The sequence below is a fragment of the Balaenoptera borealis genome (assembly GCF_965194805.1).
Source record: "Balaenoptera borealis genome assembly, chromosome: 20".
Classification (NCBI taxonomy): domain Eukaryota; kingdom Metazoa; phylum Chordata; class Mammalia; order Artiodactyla; family Balaenopteridae; genus Balaenoptera; species Balaenoptera borealis.
Window position 1 is genome coordinate 2837976 of NC_138879.1, and position 18141 is coordinate 2856116.

The 18141-nt window shown below is 42.5% G+C and overlaps 1 long non-coding RNA gene across 1 annotated transcript in view; it reads left to right on the forward strand.

Annotated features, from left to right (window-relative positions):
* LOC309617792 overlaps nucleotides 1-18141 on the forward strand; it is a 169998-nt gene that overhangs the window by 23972 nt on the left and 127885 nt on the right. The gene's annotated exons all lie outside the window — the stretch shown is intronic.

The window sequence follows — 18141 nt, forward strand, 5'->3', positions numbered from 1 at the left end:
CGCAGTCTGTAAATTCTACGTAAGCTCAGCCTACCTCGCCCCTCAGCGAGAAGTAGGGCTCTGTTTCAGGCATCTTTCTGCCCCTGGATGATGGAATAAAGGTGAACTAGATTGGAAAGAGGCTGTGAGGGCTGTCACGGTAAGACGGAGGTGCCAAGTTTAATGTTAAGAAGTAGAAGAAAATGGGACCGAGGCCAACAATTTGGAAGGGGCTTTGAAGGAAACAAGTCAAGGTCAGCATCAGTTTTAGTCTGCAGAATCTAAAGGACTGGGAGTGAATTTCACATCAGCCAGGCTCTGAACTTCAATTTTGAAACCAAACATTGATTTTGGGGTTCAAAGAGGCAGCATTATAGAGGTGGGATCACTCATCTCCAAACAGAAGGCATTTTATTTTTGTCAGGGTTTGCCCTGTCCAGAGTGGGGGCAGGTCAGGATTTTAGCCTGGTGGCCAAAGCAGAGAGGGCTCCGCCAGTGCCCAGAGTGTTTGAAGCTGGGGATAAAAGTTCCCCTGGGGAGTTCTAAGTGGTTTTGCAGCAGAGGTGATTGCTGAGGGTGTGTGTCTATAGAAACAGAAGAAGGAGGAGAAGGAGAAGGGGAAGAATAAGGAGGAGAAGGTTAACACTTAGGGGGACAACCACAGCTCAAAAGTGTCAGAGAAGAAGGATAGAGTGAAGGGGAAAAGTTGGCAGGAAGGAGGCAACTCAAGAGAAAAGAGCCCACACTTTGCAAGGGAAGACAGGAGAGACTTTCAAGAAAGAGGGTGTGGTGAAGGAGGATGAGAACAGAGAAATCACCTTGAGATTTATTCAGAATGAGGTTGTTGATGACCTTGGAAAGGGCAGTGTTGTTGGAGTGCTGGGGGATGGAAACCAGAGATCAGGCTGTTGAGAAGGGGATTCCGAGAAAGTGGGAAAGTCAGAGCCGTGCACTCGGGTTGAAAAATCTTTAAATCTTTCAGCCATCTAAGAAAGTTGCCAAAGGCAAAAACCCTTGCCTGCCACGGAACTGTTGGACAAATTGTTCCCTTCTCCTGATTGCTGTTCTCAGAAAGCTCAGGGCCGTCGGATCCCAGCCAGATGTGTTGAGTTTCAGGACTGAGATGGACATCTTGGGAGACGAGGTGAGGGTGTGTTGTGCACTAAGAGTCTGGCAGCGCCCGTGGGCAGGAGTCCATCCCCAGGGACGGCCCTTCCTTGGCGTGACCTGCTGTTATCGTTAGCTTCTCATTTCCAGGAGTCCTAAATCTATCACAAAGTATGAAAACTGGTGTTTGGAATATGATCTAATTAGTGCATTTTGCTTTATCTGAACTCAATGGCAGAAGAAATGTTGGCTTTGGACTTTCATCTCTTGGGCTGTGTGGTGGTACCAGGACAGCAGAAACTGAGATTTAGGAGGGAGGAGACCACTGCTTACCAGACAGAGGCCTGGTGGGGAGGGTGGAAATCAGCATGAGTTAGGTTTACCAGCAGGAGTTGGGCCATTGATGTAGCCAGCACAGGTGTGGGTTACAGCTGGCACAGGTGCAAAGCAGGTGCTCTAGGGTAGGGATGCAAAATCGTCATTAGAAGTCAGCAACACAGAGAATGTTACTCGGGCTTTGCAAAGCTAGGAGCAGGTTAGCATCTTCAATAGGAATGCAGCCCAGGTTTCTACAGCTAATTCTATCCTGGTGCAAAGGCCACTCTACTTCACTCTGCAGCGTTGTAATCATGCTGCACCCAGGAGCACCATCTGTGCTTGTTCTCTTGGTGGAGTTAGTGACCTCGGGGCTGTCAAGTGGCCTGCTGGGTAAGCGAGGCTCATCTTCTGAGAGTCCTAGGCTTCTGTTTATTGGAATCTTCCTTCCCTGGGAGAGCACCGAATTTGGAAGAGTCATGGCAGATACACAGAGAGACCTCCACCTTGGGTTTGATAGTATCCTGCGCTCAGCCGTGTTGGAGTGGCAGCGCGGGCATGTCTGTGACTGTTCTGTGCGCTTTCCGGGCCTGAGCGTGCGCACCCTGTGCCTCCTAGCGCATCGTGACCGTTTCCGCCGTCCTCTGGGCACCACGCTCTTCTGCTTTGCTGATGGGAGCCAGGTCTTGTTCTGGAGTGTAATATTACATGTAGTTCAGCATAAGAATTACATGTTGAAGCTCACCACGACTTATACTTTTAGGCTACAGGAAGCAAGCAGTTGACCCACACCTTCTCGGAAGTCTAAGGTAGGTAGCCATTCTCAAGCCTTCCTGCAAGGTTTGTCCCTGTTTTGTAAATGCCCTTGTTCCCTTGAGGGCCAATTTGCAAGTTGGACTATGCAGATAGCGCAGAGAATGATAAATGCTGGAAACAGTGTGGATGGAATTTAAGGTCACTTAAAAGGGGCCGTTCTGTACGAAGTGTCCTGCTGGTGAGTTGGGGGGGGTGGGCGGGAATTGTAAAACTCCAGGGTGCTGGTTGTGTACTCAGATGCTGCTGGTTTGCAATTCGTAGGCAGAGGTCAGCTCTGTTGCTCTTCTAAGTGGACCAAGGGAGGATCTCCTAAAATTGGAAATAAGATGATCACCTAAAATAGTTTATCTTAGAGTTTTTAGATATTAAAGATAGCCTAGAAGAAAAATAAGACTTCGTGTAGCAGGAGGGGAAGCTTGTAACTTTGGATAGTTTGCCCACAACACTAGTTATAATAAACTGTATTTATTTAGCACTTAACTACGTGTCTCATACTGCACTGAGGACGTTTTGTGCCATGTGTCATTTGTTTCCTACAATATTATTATCCCATTTTTACAGACAAGGAAATGAAGCGAGGGACTTAGATATCATACCTGTAGAAAATGGAGAGCAGGAGTGAAACGTACATCTTTCTGTTTCCAGATCTTCTGTTCTTTCCAACACACTGCACATCTGGAACGGAGGTTCACTTTGTGTAGGAAAGAAAACTCTGCTTAAAATGGAGGTGGGGACGAAGCCTGGCTATGGGTGAAGTTTCAGAGCTAGGGAGAACTTCCGACGTGGCGTGACTCCGCACCCTCGTGGTCTGAGCGCGAAAGCCGAGGCGCAGGGGCGGGGCTTGCGTGTGTGCCTGCGGCTGTCGCTGGCGGTCGGGAAGGGGTGATCCTAGTCTGCCCGCCGGCAGCTGGCCCGGGCACAGTCTTCTCCGGCACCTTCAGGTCTCCAGGCGGCCTGTCCCTGAGGTCTCCCCAACTTTTGCACAGAATCAAAAACAAGTTCAAGCCGCTTGAAGTGGCAGGAGGACAGGAATTCAAGGCACAACATTTTGGCAGCAAGAAGAAAGTGCTGGGCTAGATGTTTATTGAAGTCTTTTCCCACCAACGTCCTCTGAGTCTGCGATCTTGGCCGAGGGTGTACACTCTCGGGAAGAGCCTACAGTGGAGATCAGAACAACATAAGTCTGTGTGATGGAAGTTCTCCCCCCAGAGTCAGGGTTTCTGATTTAAAGATTTTTATCTGCTCCTCTGCGAAGCCCTTCCACTGTGAGCCCCAAATAATAAGAAAATGTGGATCCAAAAATGTGTGGCCGAAGCCTTTTTTTTTTTTTTTTTAATAGATTTATTTATTTATTTATTTATGGCTGCGTTGGGTCTTCGTTGCTGCACACGGGCTTTCTCTAGTTGTGGCAAGTGGGGGCTACTCTTCACTGCGGTGCGTGGGCTTCTCATTGTGGTGGCTTCTCTTGTTGCGGAGCACGGGCTCTAGGTGCGCGGGCTTCAGTAGTTGTGGCTCGTGGCCTCAGTAGTTGTGGCTCGTGGGCTCTAGAGCGCAGGCTCAGTAGTTGTGGTGCACGGGCTTAGCTGCTCTGCTGCATGTAGGATCTTCCTGGACCAGGGCTCGAACCCGTGTCCCCTGCATTGGCAGGCGGATTCTTAAACACTGCGCCACCAGGGAAATCCCTGAAGCCTTTTTTTGCAGTAAATAATTATGTTTTTAAAAAATTTTACTGAAGTATAGTTGATTTACAATGTTGTGTTAATTTTTTCTGGACAGCAAAGTGACTCAGTTACAGATATATATATATATATATATATTCTTTTTAATATTCTTTTCTGTTATGGTTTGTCACAGGATATTGAATATATTTCCCTGTGCTATACAGTAGGACTTGTTGGCTGAAGCCTTTACGGAAATATCTGGGGCTACATGTAGATTACAAGTACCTAACTAACCTCTAGACCTGTACTGTCTAAGTACAGTCACATTTCAAGTGCTGAATAGCCACATGTGGTTAGTGGTTATTGTTTCAGATAGTACAGACACAACATTTCCATCATCAGAGAAAACTCTGTTGAGCAGTGCTTCTCTAGTCTTTGCAAATGTTCACGGTTTAGAGGTGAGTTTTTTTAAAAGAATTTATTTTATTGAAGTATAGTTGATTTACAATGTTGTGTTAATTTCTGCTGGGCAGAAAAGTGATTCAGTTACACATATATATACATTCTTTTTCATATTCTTTTCCATTATGGTTTATCCCAGGATACTGAAGAGAGTTCCCTGTGCTAGAGGTGAGCTTTTATTCTTTATTCAAAGCAGGGACTTCTAAATCAACCGGGAACAGTTAGAAAAAGAGCTTCACAGAGGAAATGGCAACTGAGATGACTTTTGAAAAACAAGTAAAAATTAGCCGAGTAGATGACAGGGGGGAATTAGGCAGGAGGAAGAAGCTGGGAAATTCTGGACTAAGGAAATAAAATAGCTTTGTGGAATTTTAGTAAAAGTTTTGTAGCTCTGAAGAGTAAGTTCACGCGAGGGAGCATGGCAGGGGGATATGACTGCCTCGGGTATTATTACAAGGAGTTTGGATTTTTGCCCTGGGCATGAAGGAGAAACATTGAAGGATTCTCTGCAGGGATAAATTGGGGATGACTTGGTTGAATTTGGATTTTTACAAAGCTTACTCTTGCAAATGTGTGAGAATGAGGATATTCTGGGAGAGATTGGAGAAAAGGATAGACTTAAAAAGCTCTTGCATTGTGAGAAAAACAATGAGTCCCTGAACTGAGGCATTAGCAGCGGCTCTAGGGAGGAGGACGGGTGATTGCAACAGGGTTTAGGAAGTGCTGGCTGTTAGCTAAGGAAAGCCAGAAGGAGGGAGAAGCTTACAATGGTTTCTGAAATTCTGGTTTGTACCACTGTGTAGAAGATGAAGTCAATGGCCAAGATCCTAAAATAGGAGGACAGGTTGGGAAAGAGTGGTGAGTGATGTGTTCTGTCTTGAACAAGTTGGACTTAAATATTTGGGGACTTGGAGTGGAGATGTCCAGGAGGCAGAGGTACAGGGTCTAGAGGCTGGGTGAGAGAGTCAGGTCAGTGATGTAAATTTGGAATCATAAGCATTGACGGTGGTTGAAAAATGCTCTCGCTGCGAGAGCGTGTAGATTGAGGGGAAATAACTGTCAAGTGTGAGGCCTTGAGGAACAGCAACCCTTAGGGAATAAGCAGAGAATTATGAGCCACACGTTGGAAAGAGGTCTCCAGCAAAGCGGCAGTGAAACACGTCTTAACGGTGTTACAGGCTCCATAGATGTAGAGCATTTGTAGAAAAAAGGAAGTGGTCAGCAGTGCAAGATACCACAGATAAACTTAGTAAGCAGAATTTCACTGATAAACTTCAAGGTCCGATGTTTCAGAGGCTGAGGTCAGATGCCCGGCAGGGGGACTTTTGGCCCAGGTCTTTTTTTTTTTTTTTTTTTTAATTAATTTTTATTGGGCTATAGTTGATTTACAATGTTGTGTTAGTTTCAGGTGTACAGCAGGGTGAATCAGTTATACATATACATGTATCCACTCTTTTTTAGATTCTTTTCCCATATAGGTCATTACAGAGTGTTGAGTAGAGTTCCCTGTGCTATATAGTAGGTCCTTATTAGTTATCTATTTTATATATAGTAGTGTGTATATGTTAATCCCAATCTCCCAATTTATCCCACCCCACCCTTTCCCCCTTGGTAATCATAAGTTTGTTTTCTACATCTGTGACTCTATTTTTGTTTTGTAAATAAGTTCATTTGTACCATTTTTTTAGATTCCACGTATAAGTGATATCATAGGATATTTGTCTGTCTCTGTCTGACTTACTTCACTCAGTATGACAATCTCTAGGTCCATCCATGTCACTGCAAATAGCATTGTTTCGTTCTTTTTTATGGCCGAGTAATGTGGCCCAGGTCTTTAGGTAGATTTTTTAACCAGGTACATTGAAAGTGTTCCTAAATCCAGTGTAAATAGAATGTCAATTTTCTTGTTCCACCTTTCGTAAAACATACGCTGTGTCCATACTATAAATCCTCGGTTTTTGGTCTTTTATTATATATGTTCCTAAGTATTTTGCATTTGTATAGATTTTTTTCTCCTTCAGTAGATTTAGTGTTTCTCAAGGACTGCAGCCACATGTTTTATCTTTTTTAAAAAATTTCCAACCCAATATTCAAAGGATTTCACATAGTTGGAGTTCTAGATAAAAAGTTTCGAGACGCTTTTAAGAAAACCTAAGAAATTCCTGCAAAGATCTCCAGAAACAATTTTTAAGGCTCATTTCCTTGGATAATCAATTTGGGAACATTTATCAAACATCCATATCATCAGTGACACAGAAAGAGGAGTCAGAGAGAGTTTGAAAGATGTATTTTTCTCAAGCCATGTATCTGGCCAACGTGAAAGTATGGCCGATTGACTTTTCCAGATTGGATTGATAAAGAGATGAGTAACCTGATCTTTGTCATCAAGATGATAACCAAGGACTGTCAGAATGTGCTCGTGCAATATAATCATTAGAAATAACAAAACTTCACAATTTACTGAGCACCTGTTATCTTAGCCATCCTCTGTTCACTGTGTATGGGAGGCCAGGCACTCTGTAAAACTCTAAAGTGCTTTATAGCATTTAATTTTTAGGTACCATTAACTTCATTACATATGGAGGAGGCTGAGACATAAATGGTCAAAGCATCCTGGCCTCGTTCACATGTGCAGTGAAGGAAAAACCCAGTCTCTGAATCCCAACCTCCTGACCCCAAAGCACCTGGTGTATATGACACTAAATGATTTCATTTATTCTTCACGGAATCCTGGAAGGTAAGTATCATCAGTACCTCTTTGGCCATGATGAGCCACAGCTCTGATGAGTTTGAGCCATTGTCCGAGAACACACAGGTCATTAGGTCATTGGTTCAAGCTCTTTCTCCTTCCACTGTGTTTCCCTGGCTTCTGGAAGTGTTCCGTCTTCATGAACTGTCACAGACTTTACTGATAGTGAAGAAAATTAGAGACCTCCAAGGCTGGCCACGTCCCTGGAGGTGATCTCATCCTTCTCCGTATTGCCTGGCAAGACTGAAGCTCTTCCTGGTTGGTATCAAGCTGAAGAAGAAGGTTCTTTTAGAAATAACATTGATATCACTATAACGGTATTACATGTTCGCTGAAGGAAAGCTGGAAAACACAGAGAAAATAAAAAATACCCACATTTTTATTGACTAACACTCTTTTATAAAAAGGAAGAATATGCTATTTATTTGTAGCCTTTGTCGTATAAGATGACATTTCCCATATCTTTAAGTATTTTTCTACAATATGACCTTTTCCTATAATATGAACACACAGTACTCTAATAACACTAAGTACGGTTAAATGACAATACCGTTATTTACTGAAACAAATTACGTTGTTGCCATTGAGGTTAATATCTTTCGTTAATGTCTATGGTCATCTCCTTATGACCAACTCCAAGAAACTGAATTTCTAGTCGGGGGAATAACTTGGTAAGTTCTTTGAGATATAGTGATATTCATTGACATACATATATATATACACATACACACACACATAGTATATATATATATATAGTATAGTATATATATACACAAATACAGTAATATATACACACACACAGAGCCTTTCAGAAAATTTATGCCAGTTGTTGCTCCTGCCGACAGACTGTATCTATTTTCTGTACTCTTGCCAATTTAATGGGCAAAAAATGGCATCCCTTTGTTTGTTTGTTTGTTTATTTATGGCTGCGTTGGGTCTTCGTTGCTGTGCGCAAGCTTTCTCTAGTTGCGGTGAGCGGGGGCTACTCTTAGTTGCGGTGCGCGGGCTTCTCGTTGCGGTGGCTTCTCTTGCTGTGGAGCACGGGCTCTAGGCGCACAGGCTTCAGTAGGTGTGGCACACGGGCTCAGTAGTTGTGGCATGTGGGCTCAGTAGTTGTGGCACGCGGGCTCAGTAATTGTGGCTCAGGGGCTCTAGAGCACAGGCTCAGTAGTTGTGGCACATGGGCTTAGTTGCTCTGCGGCATGTGGGATCTTCCCGGACCAGGGATCGAACCCGTGTCCCCTGCACTGGCAGGCAGATTCTTTTTTCTTTTTTTTAAAAAATTAATTAATTAATTTTTATTTATTTATTTATTTTTGCCTGTGTTGGGTCTTCGTTTCTATGCGAGGGCTTTCTCCAGTTGCGGCAAGCGGGGGCCACTCTTCATCGCGGTGTGGGGGCCTCTCACCATCGCGGCCTCTCTTGTTGTGGAGCACAGGCTCCAGACGCGCAGGCTCAGTAATTGTGGCTCACGGGCCTAGTTGCTCCGCGGCATGTGGGATCTTCCCAGACCAGGGCTCGAACCCGTGTCCCCTGCATTGGCAGGCAGATTCTCAACCACTGCGCCACCAGGGAAGCCCTCTTTGTTGTTTTAAATTAAATTTTTGGTTACTACTGTGGTAGGCTGATTCCTGCCCTATCCCCCACCCCAGATTGTCCATGTGCTAATCCCCATGTCCTAAGCACCCCTGAACCTGTTGCGTTATATGGTAAATGAGACTTTGCAGATACAACTCAATTAACAATTCTGAGATGAGGAGGTTGTGCCGGATTATCTAGTTGGCCTGATGCCATTCACATGTCCTTGGAAGAGGAGGCAGGAGGGTCAAAGTCATAGAAAGAAAATGTGAGGATGGAGCAGAGCTCAGCGGGGAGACGGGCATCTGCTGGCTGTGAGGATGGGGGAAGGGTCCGTGAGTGGGCGAGGAGGGCGGCCTCCAGAAGCTGGTGAAGGCAAGGATGGGGTCCCAGAGGGCCTCCAAAGGCAGCACCGTCCCGTGGACCTGTTTCAGGTTTCTGACCTCCAGAACTTCCCCGTAACATCAGAAATTTATGCTTTTTTAAAGCCAGTAAAGTTGCAATAACTTGTTATAGCAACAACAGGAAGCTAATGCAATCACTATTTTTTCATGCTTGTTTCTTATTTTTGTGTTTTATTTTTCCTTGGACCTTAGCTTATCTTTTATTTTGATGATTTTATCTTTTCCTTATGGGTTTTTGAAGGCTATTTTTGTATTAAGGATATTAACTATATTTCAGTCACAAGTATTGTCAATATTTTCTCCAATTGTTGGTCTTATAACTTTATTTTTAGGTTTTTTTTTTTTTTATTGCCTTTTCTTTCTTAATAAATAGGAGTGAAGATTCTGGACTACACTGTCAGGAAGTCCTGGTCTTGAGTCTCAGCTCTAATTTTGGACAAACTGTCTTACCTTTCTGAGCCTTAACTTTCCCATCTTTGGAAAATATTTGGAAAATATTTGGAAAATAATAGTATCCTGTAAAAATCAATATAATGATGAATAGAGAATAAAGAATTATCGTCATGTCTCGTATCTAGTAAGTAAGCAATGCATATTAGACCTTCTTCTTCTTATCATTATCTTTCCTTTTATGGTTTCGTCTTTTGCTCAGTACTTGAGGGGGGAGATTTTGCTTTTTACCTTTAATCCATTCAGTGCCTCCAAATTTCAAGTAGCTAATAACTTGATATTTTCAGCTTATTCCCACCACCAATTACAGCCATTTTCTCATGTCTCAGACATTGGAGGAGACCAGCAGGTCACTCCCATCGTTCTTTTGACCCATGGCACATTTGATGACTTGTCACTCTAGCCAGCTGGTTGCTGATGGCTGCCTTGCTCTTTTATTCATGAAGTGATTGGTGGGGAACCAGGAGTCAAAAAGAAGACTTTTCCCCCTCATTCTCTCAGCTGAGTCTGCAGAAAATCATCTGCATTTCGTTCTGAGTAATGGCAGGTGGTGAAACCACCCATAAGTTCCAGGCTTATCTAACAGCTGGCTCACAGGTGATATGTATATAAAAGTGAGCTGGAATCCAAGATCTCTGCAAAATAAAACTTTCTAGAAGTCAAACATCTGTTAAAAGAACGCAGAATTCTAGGCAGTATGTATCCAGGAGCAGTTTGAATAACCTGCCAGTTCTTTTTTGTTCTCATAATTTTTCAGATGAATTTGCGTTTGGAGGTGGTGTAGGTGGGTAGAAATAAGCAGAAATGTCTTTAAAAAATACTCCAAGTACACTGGGTCTCCTTCTTCTCTTTAATTTTGGATCAACATCTTTGGCAGGATTTGGAAGCTGTTTTTTTTTTAAGAGGGAAAGAACTTCAGTCCAAAGTGTTTTACTGTCTTTATCAGCAGAATTCTGAGGTCATCACTACGGAAAATGGCGATTTGGGTTGTAACGCGGCGGACCATTTTGTTCAGAGATCGAAAGGTCAGCCTCATTGGCCCTGTGATCTTAGGGATGTTGCTCATCCTCTCTTCAAAGTGTCCGTCTTCTCATAAACAACGAAACAAACAAACAACCCAGAGGATTATAAATGGGTGTCCTCATACTTGCTGTCCCTTTGATTTGAAGTGACAACAGTTATTGCATGAATACCTCAACTGTGTGTCAACATTTAGGATCACCTGTTGAATGTCTAACATCCCAGGAATTGTGGAAGGAAAAGAAAGCAGGATTACTCATCAACATTATAAAGCAAGGTTTGCGGTATGAATAACACAGGAGAGCAACTCTGAGCATTTATATGCTCTTGTTTCATCTGGAATCTTTTCTCTTCATTTGCTTAGAATGTGCTTGGTAATCCATCCTAGCGAAATAGCATGTCATTCCATTGGAGTGATTTTCATTTGCCCAGAACCCCAACTGCCCACTGCTTTCTCCCTTCTCCCGCCCCCTGATAGAAACACCAAGCCTCCAGGAGATGCTTTTCCCTCCCCTGTCACCTCCTCTTTCCCAGAAGGGCTACCTTCTGAGCGGGACTGTCTCTGACCCTGCCCTGCACACTTTCAAGCCCAGTACCAGAGGTCTAATTCCTCAGGTGTCAGACCTATTCTCTGTATTTTCCCGCTCAGGATGGGTCTCTCTCTTTCTGTTGGTGATGTAATCTGGTTTCTCCCACAACCTGGATCCCATCACACTTTCTTCTTTATCACACACTCTTCCCCTGATTCTTTGCCCTGACGCAAGTTTTGGATCTTTCACTGCTGCTTTCTATGGTTTTCTGCCTACTTACATGAAAATCAGAGTGTGTAGTATTTCTCTTTTCCAGTTTTGCAGGAGTCATGGGCTATGGCAGACCTTACTTGCTCTGCTTGTTGATCTGCATGGTGTTTGGTGGATGTGTAGACATATTTGGATCGAAATGTCCAGTGTTATCCTGGGGTATGGTATTAATGATGAAAATAAAAGAAAACAGAGTCTCTCTTTTGCTACCGTTAAATTAGAACACTTCACCGTATGCCCTTTCTGCAAATCTTACAAAGGATCTTTGTCTGAACTGTATTCAGATGTTTAAGTCCTACCACCTGTTTGACCCATCTGAGATGCCTTGCCCAAACATTTACTAGAAAAACAAATCAGTCCTTAAGATGTGGGCATCCTCCTCTCTCTCAGTCCCCAAAACACCCTCAGGTGAATCACCTGTGGCTCCAAGAAGCATCTTGAACGCTGGGGTTCCAAGATCCTGTAACCAGTTACACCCTAAGACCCAGGCAGAAGGGCTCTTCTGGGCTTGTGCTTTAGAGGGCCGCACATAACACACACATGCGTACACACACACTAAATTTATTCAAGAACACACAGGCTTCTTTGTCATTAGGGATCTAGCACTTGGTGGTGGTGCTGTGTTAACGTCTGCTCTTGTGACCAGTATTCTTCAGCCCTAGAGAAAAACTCCTCCATACTCCTTACAGTATATCCTCAAAACAAAAGAAACCGTATCCAGATGCCATGAAGGTTTCTGGATCGTACCTGTGCTGACAGCAGAGGTAGCATGGGGACAGTAGAACGGCTTAATTTAAAGGAAAGGCAAACTTACTTAACTCGTCAAATAATATGATATAGAATTATATAGTATGGATGTGCTAGATTTTTGCATAACCAGGTATCGTTTCCCAAGAGTGCCAAGCACTCATTTTCTTACTCTCTTCACGATCTAATTTGCGATTCCAGAGGAACTCAAGATTCGCAAGCTGAGGAATGTTTCACAATATTGAACAGTCCATATTACTCTTAGACTTGTATGTATGTAAATAACAGGCGTGATGTGTAATTCTGAGTCTTTACAGTGCCAACTGGACAGATCCCAAATACTAGAATTGCAAATAATTTTATTTTTACAAAAATATATTTTAATTTTTAATTTTCTTTTTACATTTTAATAGAGAGTTTTGAATCCCTAGAAGAAAAATACCTTCTTTGAAATCAATTCTTTTTTTATACTTTACATTTAATTTTCTTTTTTAATGAAAATACACTCAAATTCATATATTTTGAATACAATTATATTTTCTGTTTTAATCCTTTAGTCACTACTCTCAGGACATCATAAATTATGGTGAAAATCATGATTACAGTAATGTAATTAATGAATTTGCTGAAATGAGTGCAAAAAAAATAAATTCTATAGGATAGCTATAGAATAAGTTATACATTATGTATGCTTTTAATTTGGTACTTATCCAAATAGTGCCAGCTTATCCACAGAACACCCAGCCATAATAAGAATTAAACTCAGTCCTCTTAGATATTTGGTCAGTTCTCAGTGTCATGATAACCATAACTTTATTCATTTCTTATCTTGTCATTATGAAGGTTTGTTTCTCAGAGTAGGGGGAGAGAATATTGAAATCGAGCTTCATCTGTACTATTGTTCCAAGCTCTGCAAATATTTGGGGGTAGATCTGCCTGTAACCTTTCTTGGTAACTCATTCTAGAGATTTTTTTCATTCTGGTAGCCAAACAGTTTTCCTTGTGTCAAACAAAAGTCTTTTCTACTGTATCTTAAGTCATTTTTTTCTTATATTTAAGAATACACACACACACTTACAATACATATGGTGAGTATTACCAGATGTGTTTTATAAAATGTGTCTTACTAACAATCTTCCTCAAAAAGGCAAATTTGAGAATTTTGTTGGTGTTCCCATATTTTTGTGATTTATTTCTCAGGTCTGTCGCCCTACCACATACAAAGGTACCTCTCTGGTTTTTGAGAGGTAAATGTAGAGTCCTTATTATTAGAATATCATTGAAGACCTGTATATCTGGGAAGGGCACTTTATAGAAATATATGGGAAATACATTTTACAGGTAGATTGAGTGCTCATTTCTCTGCAGTTGACCTAAATTCACATTTTATTCGGCTTGTGCACTTCTAAGCGACAGCGTGGAGAGCATGTCAGCTGAGTTGGCCTGGCAGTATCTGTGTCTGTCCCCTAAGGACTCTGTCATGCTGGCTCTAGGCTTAGCTGCTCACCTATAAAATATAGAGCTACTGATTCCAACCTACTGCCTACCTCATAGACACGCTGTTTTTAATGTTTTAATGAAAAGTACTTTGAGCTTTTTTGGGGGGAAAAAAGAAAAAAGATCCTCTCTATAAACAGAGAATTGTTACCAAAATGTTCTTTTCATTAGTTCTTTGGATCCCCTTATGAAAGTCCCCGTCTACCTAATGGATGGGGATTTATAGATAGCCATTTGTAAAAGCACATCCAAATGCACTCAAACATTAAACAGACACAGATGTGCAACTGAGATTATGAAAGTGCCCGACAGCGGTACAGCCTGTACCTGGGAGTTGATGGGAGGGCCTGATTTTTCATAACTCTGATTATTCTCACACTCCACCATACATTGGAGGCTTAAATGGCCTGAGCTGGCCAGCGTGGAAATGGCAATCCTTTTTATAAAACTCTTAATAATCCTCCAAGGGCAAAGCAGAATTAGGAACAGATTGCCTAAAGCTAGGGCTACACCGGCCTTTAGACTTTTTTAGAGATTTTAAGGTCTCATCTAGATTGCTGTAGATACCACGTAGTAATGCTGAAGGACACACAGCTAGTGACTTGTGAGCCAAAGGCACTAAACTTTGCCGTTTCCTGTAGATTTCAGGCCGTGCTGTAGAAACAGTTAAGCTTTCGGAGCATCTGAGAGCTCCCAAGGGTTTTGTTTAGACACGTGCAGACACTCCCCGTATGGCACCCTAACGTTGCAGACGAGAGGGCACGGATCGGAAGTCCTGACTTTTAGGCTTTTATGACTTCCTCCCTCCTTAAGTCCGTGAGTGATACAAACAAGAGGCGATTCTCACGATGACAATAAAACATTGACTTTGACGACCCACACCGGTGGCCTCCTCTCCCCAGATTCGCTAAACTGTTGCCCTGCTCTCTCCTTGACTCTTGCTCACGCTGGCCATCTTCTGTTACCATTTGGCAGGAGGCTTCTGCCCTAAATATTCCTGTCTTGCGCAATGGAAACGGTACCCATAAGGTCTCAATCAAACTGTCATGTGAATTATTTTACATCTCATGAGGGAGATAAAAATAAACTAGATCGGGATTGGAAAAACCATCTCACATCCTCAACCTCAAGCCGTCTTCATCTGTCCTCTCTCCAGCATGCTTTCATCCACTTTCTAACCTATCGTTGCATCCTCTCCTTGACGGTGACTCAGGCCATCCTCCTATTGCCCAATTCTTGTTACGACTTGGGAGGTTGCTGTGGTGGTTTGTTTTTAATATCTTGCCCAATCTTTCCATTTTTAGTTCCAGACTATTGCTTTTAACCACTTTCAACTATCCCATTCTTTACAGAATGACACAGTACTGTATACAATGTAGCTCAGATACTTTTCTCACTCTCATTCCAGGGTGGCTGCATCATACCCTGGGACTCTGCAAAAATGGCAAGTGGGAGATTGTTCTACAGTTTTCTCTTTATCCTCTGAGGGGTCCAGTTCAAGGGACCCACAGTTATCACTGCATAGAGGTGATGTACGTTGGTATTTGGGGAAGTGGGCGGCAAGAGAGCCAAGGTCATCCAGTCAGTAACTGATGGTGTTAGTAGCCTGCGTCCAAGTCTGACTGACTCCAGACTCCATTTTTGTCTGGTGTTCGCCTGTCTCCCCACTAGTCTGGTCTTTTTTTTTTTTTTTTGACCCTGGAGAGGAGCTTCAATTTATTACACTAACTGCAGCGAAAAGCATAACACGTTTAAATTCCAAAGCAGCTACCCACGTAGGACCTGGCCCAGGAAGCTTATCAGCAGAAATGAGGGGAACGAGGGATTCGTAAGACAGGGACAGGTACGCTGAGAAACTCCCACTCACTGTTCCTGAGGGATGTGCCTAAAAGGAGGATCAAATCTGCTCCAGGAATCAGAGAAGGACCTGACGCCTGATTGCACTTCTGGGCTGATAAAACACAAAAACGTGCGGCGTTCCTAAGCAACGTCCTGTCGCCAGTGTCAATTGCTGTTTGACCATGTGAACACAGTTCTGTTATGTTTTCATCAGAGTTCTTCCTACTCTCAGTTTCCATTTTGCTTTAAGAGAAATAAACCCCTGCACTGTTCATACACCACATCTGCCTCTGTCCTGCTCCTGGGAAGGTGCACACCTGAGGAAGGTGTGGTAGCCGTGCATCGTGGCACCTTTCCTTAGAAGCAGGGCAACCAAAGTGTTACAGAAAGACACGGCTGTCACCGAAGCCTTAGGGAGTTCATTAAAACAAATAAACGTGCTTTATTCTGAGTTCCAAGGAAAAGGTTTTGATTGTTTAGCTCAAATAGAGAAGGTTTGTTAATATAGTCAGAGAGCATTTCCCGTGGAACCTTGTTACTATTTACAGCTTTCATAGACTCCTGCCTAATTATTATTTATTCCCAGTCCAGTGGTTCTTTATCAAATGTGCATTTTATTTTAGCATTTGACTTGGTCGTGAGCACTTGCTTAGTTGGTGGAAACTCTTCTGTTTGTTGCAAACGTGGACGGGGAGTTCACTCTTGTTCAAATTCTACTGCAATTCTTTGTTTCATAACCTACTGCCTAGGTAGGTAATAATAGAAACAAACTCAGAAAATGTCTGTAATTTGTTCCTGGTGAAATTTCCCTGTTAGTTTCAGTCATGCAGAGTGACTAGTCTGAGGTAATGGCTATTACTTTCTTAGAATTATTTGTGTTCTGCAATGTGTTTTGCTTTAATAAAAATCAGGATATCATTTTGAATATCTCGTTCTTCCAAATGAGCCTGGTTTTCATCTGGAAACTTCATGTGTTACATGTGTACTTAGCTCGGAGTAGGCTGGTACCATAACTGAGGCTAACAGCAACAACAGAAAGTTGAAAAAGTGAACAGGATCTCAAAAATGCTTTTATCACTACCTCCAGATTTCTTTTTTTTTTTTTTGCTTAATTCATAATATTTCCTTTCTCAAATTTATTTGTCTTATTCATTGAGCACCTGTGTAAATCCTTAGGAAATGGCCAGGAACACAGAAATGCCCCCAAAGCCCTTCTTTGTTGTCTTAATTTTATTTTAATGTAATAGAACCAACATAGGTGTAGCCAGTGTTTCCACAGTGGTTGTCAGGTGCTCGAATTAATTTTCTCTCGAATCATTGAGCATCGTGGGGCTTTAAACCAAGTACATGGAGTTGCAAGCTGCAGGTCTTCTGTCTCTCTAAGTTGATGGACTAATTGCTTTGCACTACAGCAGATGACTTTTCTGATATTCTGATTTTATATTATTGTTTTGTGTAAGAGACGTAGACTTTACTTAAGACTTGTAGTAGATTACGCAACTGAGAGAGAGAGAGAAAGGGAATGTGGTGAGTGAATCATTATAAAAAATTAAATTAAATTAAATAGTTTACATTACAAGCAAAGGTAAGAGATACTCAAAACTTGTCACTTCCTTGGGGACTTCCCTGGCGGTCCAGTGGTAGAGACTCTGCTTCCACTGCAGGGGGCTGGGGTTCGATCCCTGGTCGGGGAACTAAGATCCTGCATGCCGCGCCTCAGCCAAAAACAAACAAATAAAAAACCAAAAAAACTTGTCACTTCCTAATGGCAGTTTTACGACCTTGTCTTACTCTCTGTGCTCTCCAGGTTATCCATGTCTGTTGCATCCGGGTGGTGGAAATCCTCGATCACGGTGTGCTGCCTTTCCCAACACTGCCTTCAGTGGGGTCACACTGGTAGCTAGACATGGGCCGTCGTGGAGTATTTACCCCACGGGGATTGGGACACCCTTGAAAACATGGTCTGTACGTTCAGTGGAAGAGTGTTCAGCCTTTAAAAAGAAGGAAATCCTGCCATATGTGACAACACATATGGACCTAGAGGACAGTATGCTAAGTGACCATAGCCAGTCACAGAAGGACCAATACGGGGCGCTTCCACTTCAGTGAAGTGTCTCGTGGAAGCAGAGTGAAACATCGTTGCTAGAGGTTGGTGACGGGGGAGGGGGAGATGGGGAGCTGCCGTTGGACAAGTATAAAGCTTCACTTTATAACAGATGGTTAAATTCCAGTGATTTGCTGTACGATACTGTGCCTATAACTAGCGACATGGTGTTGTGCACTTATTAATTTGTTAAGGGGATAGATCTCATGTCAAGTGTCCTTACAATAATAATAATAATAGTAAAAATAAAGCTCCCTAGGGGATTCTGGTGCCCAGTGGTGGTTCAGCACATTGGAACCCCCTTCGGGAGTTATGATGAGGGAAGACTATTTTTTTTAATTTAATTTTTTTTAAATTGAAGTATAATTGATTTATCAATACTGTGTTGTGCCCATCTCTGCTGTACAGCAAAGAGACTCAGTTATAAACATACAGACATTCTTTTTTTTAATATTCTTTTCCATTATGGTTTATCACAGGATATTGAATATAGTTCCCTGTGCTATACAGTAGGGCCTTGTTGTTTATCCATCCTGTATATAATAGTTTACAACTGCTAACCCCAAACTTCCAGTCAAGGGGGGAAGGTTTTCTAGAAAGGGTGACAGCTGAG